Genomic DNA, 4332 nt, shown 5'->3' on the forward strand with positions numbered 1-4332 from the left:
CTGAGGGGAGTTTGCCTGAACCTGCTTGGACCTGCTGGCTCCTGCTCAGTCCCTCACTCAGCCTCACTCAGCCTCAGCAGCACGGCTCCACTGAGGACTGATTCAGGTTCCTTGCAACCAAATAGGAGGAGAGCTGAACCTTCTTGCTGGGAGGCCACAGTGCTGACCACTGCACCATTGTGTCCCCTGAAAATGCCACCACCTTGTTGGGCTTTTCTGTAACAGCAAGCACACATGAACATAGCAGCTTCTTCACAGGGCTGGTGGCGCAATGGATAACGCGTCTGACTACGGATCAGAAGATTCTAGGTTCAACTCCTGGCCAGCTCGCTTTGAACTTTATACTGAGAAGATGAAGTGAGAACCAGTGATCAAAGTCACTGAAGTCCTCCCAGGTTCCCTCCTTGTCTGCTGGAAACATGAACACATGAATGATCCTGCTACCTCTCATGTTCAGCTGCACTTGACAGTGACAGCAGGAGAACAAAAATCCCAGTGTGTCATCAACATTTCCTGTCAAATCAATGATAGAAGCTGTTGAATTTCTGGATCAGAACAAGGAGAAACCCACCCCTCACAGCCAGAAAAGCAATCTGGTATACGCTGTCAGATGTAGTGAGGCCTGCACGGATCTCTACATAGGGGAAACCAAACAGCCCCTCAACAAGCGCATGGCCCAACATAGAAGAGCCAACTCTGGAGGACAGGACTCAGCGGTTTTCCTCCACCTCAAGGAGGAAAGCCACTCCTTCCAGGACGACCATGTCCAAATACTCGACAGAGAGGACAGATGGTTTGAAAGAGGAGTTAAAGAAGCCATCCACGTCAGGATAGAGAAACCATCTTTGAACAGAGGAGGTGGACTGCGACATTTCCTTTCACCTATTTACAACCAAGTCCTTTCAAAACTTCCCCAAAGAGCTCAGCTGAAAGACCCACGTGGAACGGCTGATGCCAGCACAGCCCATTAGCATCTGAGTGGTCGGTGAAACTCCCTAACGACCACCCCTGAAACTCCCTGACACCGCACAACGACTGTCGTTTGGGGAGGCCAGGTGAGTCTCGGGAGGGTCGTTTCCACCACAATAGCACTGACCACTCCCAAATAGGTTTATAAGGTGGAGCTTCCACACTCTCCACTAGAACTGAAGAAGCCTCTCGGATGAGAGGTGAAACGTCTTCAAGATAAACTTACGTCCAGTTGACCAGATTTTACTTCGCTTCGATCTACGATGACCTGGATGAATGAGAACCTACACATACATTACTGTCAGCATCATTTTGAGTTTATTAGCAACTATCACTACATTACTGTCAGCATCACTTTGAGTTTATTAGCAACTATCACTACATTACTGTTAGCATCATTTTGAGTTTATTAGCAATTCTTACGACATCACTGTAGCATTAAATTGAGTTCATTAGCAACTCTTACTAAATGACTGCCAGCATCACTGTGAGGTTGTTCGAAACTCTTACTACATTACTGTAAGCATCACTGAGTTGATTAGCAACTATCACTACATTACTGTTAGCATCATCTTGAGTTCATTAGCAATTCTTACGACATCACTGTCCCATCAGTTTGAGATCATTACCAATTCTTCTGACATCACTGTCGCATTATTTTGAGGTTCAAAGCAACTCTTACTACTTTACTGTTGCATTATTTTAAGTTTCGTAGCACCCTTACGACATGACTGTCAGCATCACTTTAACTTTATTAGCAACTATCACTACATTACTATTAGCATCATTTTGAGGTTAGTAGCAACTCTTACTACATGACTGTCAGCATCACTTTGAGGTTGTTCGAAACTCTTACTACATTACTGTAAGCATCACTGAGTTAATGAGCAACTGTCACTACATTACTGTTAGCATCATTTTGAGTTCATTAGCAATTCTTCCGACATCACTGTAGAAATATTTTGAGGTTCGTAGCAACTTTTACTACATTACTGTCGCATTATTTTGAGGTTCGTAGCAACTCTTACTACATGACTGTCAGCATCACTTTGAGGTTGTTCGAAACACTTACTACATTACTGTAAGCATCACTGAGTTAATTAGCAACTATCACTACATTACTGTTAGCATTTTTTTGAGTTCATTAGCAATTCTTACGACATCACTGTCCCATCAGTTTGAGATCATTACCAATTCTTCTGACATCACTGTCGCATTATTTTGAGGTTCGAAGCAACTCCTACTACATGACTGTCAGCATCACTGAGTTTATTAGAAACTATCACTACATTACTGTTAGCATCATTTTGAGGTTGTTCGAAACTCTTACTACGAATCTAACAGTAATGGAGTGAAACTTTCTAATAACCTCAAAGTGCTGCTGACAGTCATGTAGTAAGTGTTGCTACAAACCTCAAAATAATGCGGCAGTAATGTAGTACAAGTTGCTTTGAACCTCAAAATATTGCGACAGTGATGTCGGAAGAATTGCTAATGAACTCAAGATGATGCTAACAGTAATGTAGTGATAGTTCCTAAGAAACTCAGTGATGCTTCCAGTAATTTAGTGATACTTGCTAAAAAAATCAAAGTGATGCTGACAGTAATGTAGTAAGAGTTGCTACGAACCTTAAAATAATGCGACAGTAATGTAGTAAAAGTTGCTACGAACCTCAAAATATTGCGACAGTGATGTCGGAAGAATTGCTAATGAACTCAAAATGATGCTAACAGTAATGTAGTGATAGTTGCTAATCAACTCAGTGATGCTTACAGTAATGTAGTAAGTGTTTTGAATAACCTCAAAGTGATGCTGACAGTCTTGTACTAAGAGTTGCTATGAACCTCAAAATAATGCGACAGTGATGTCGGAAGAATTGCTAATGATCTCAAAATGATGCGACAGTGATGTAGTAAGAATTGCTAATGAACTCAAAATGATGCTACAGTGATGTCGTGAGAATTGCTCATAAACTCAAATAATGCAAACACTAATGTAGTGATAGTTGCTAATAAACTCAAAGTGATGCTGACAGTAGTGTAGTAAGAGTTGCTACGAACCTTAAAATAATGCAACAATAATGTAGTAAGAGTTGCTACGAACCTCAAAATAATGTGACAGTGATGTCAGAAGAATTGCTAATGATCTCAAAATGATTCGAAAGTGATTTAGTAAGAATTGCTAATGAACTCAAAATGATGCTAACAGTAATGGAGTGAACGTTTCGAATAACCTCAAAGTGATGCTGACAGTCATGTAGTAAGAGTTGCGACGAACCTTAAAATAATGCGACAGTAATGTAGTAAAAGTTGCTACGAACCTCAAAATATTGCGACAGTGATGTCGGAAGAATTGCTAATGAACTCAAAATGAGGCTAACAGTAATGTAGTGATAGTTACTAATCAACTCGGTGATGCTTAATGTAATGTAGTAAGTGTTTCAAATAACCTCAAAGTGATGGTGACAGTCATGTAGTAAGAGTTTCTACGAACCTCAAAATAATGCGACAGTGATGTCAGAAGAATTGCTCATGAACTCAAAATGATGCTAACAGTAATGGAGTGAACGTTTCGAATAACCTCAAAGTGATGCTGACAGTCTTGTACTAAGAGTTGCTATGAACCTCAAAATAATGCGACAGTGATGTCGGAAGAATTGCTAATGATCTCAAAATAATGCGACAGTGATGTAGTAAGAATTGCTAATGAACTCAAAATGATGCTACAGTGATGTCGTGAGAATTGCTCATAAACTCAAATAATGCAAACACTAATGTAGTGATAGTTGCTAATAAACTCAAAGTGATGCTGACAGTAATGCAGTAAGAGTTGCTACGAACCTTAAAATAATGCAACAATAATGTAGTAAGAGTTGCTACGAACCTCAAAATAATGCGACAGTAATGGAGTAAAAGATGCTACGAACCTCAAAATATTGCGACAGTGATGTCGGAAGAATTGCTAATGAACTCAAGATGATGCTAACAGTAATGTAGTGATAGTTGCTAAGAAACTCAGTGATGCTTACAGTAATGTAGTAAGAGTTTCGAACAACCTCAAAGTGATGCTGACAGTCATTTAGTAAGAGTTGCTAATGAACTCAATTTAATGCTACAGTGATGTCGTGAGAATTGCTCATGAACTCAAAATGATGCTAACAGTAATGTAGTGATAGTTGCTAATAAACTCAAAGTGATGCTGAAAGTCATGTAGTTAGTGTTTCGAATAACCTCAAAGTGATGCTGACAGTCATTTAGTAAGAGTTGCGAATGAACTCAATTTAATGCTACAGTGATGTCGTGAGAATTGCTCATGAACTCAAAATGATGCTAACAGTAATGTAGTGATAGTTGCTAATAAAC

At 39.9% G+C, this 4332-nt stretch overlaps 1 non-coding gene across 1 annotated transcript; it reads left to right on the forward strand.

Annotated features, from left to right (window-relative positions):
• The first annotated feature begins 257 nt into the window (after positions 1-257).
• Positions 258-330, forward strand: trnar-acg (transfer RNA arginine (anticodon ACG)). The gene has a single exon. It is a non-coding gene; the product is annotated as a tRNA-Arg (tRNA).
• Positions 331-4332: the final 4002 nt, after the last annotated feature.

The sequence above is a fragment of the Aulostomus chinensis genome, chromosome 1 (genome assembly GCF_037954235.1).
Source record: "Aulostomus chinensis isolate RoL2024-O1b breed Wild chromosome 1, RoL_Achi_v1.0, whole genome shotgun sequence".
Lineage (NCBI taxonomy): Eukaryota > Metazoa > Chordata > Actinopteri > Syngnathiformes > Aulostomidae > Aulostomus > Aulostomus chinensis.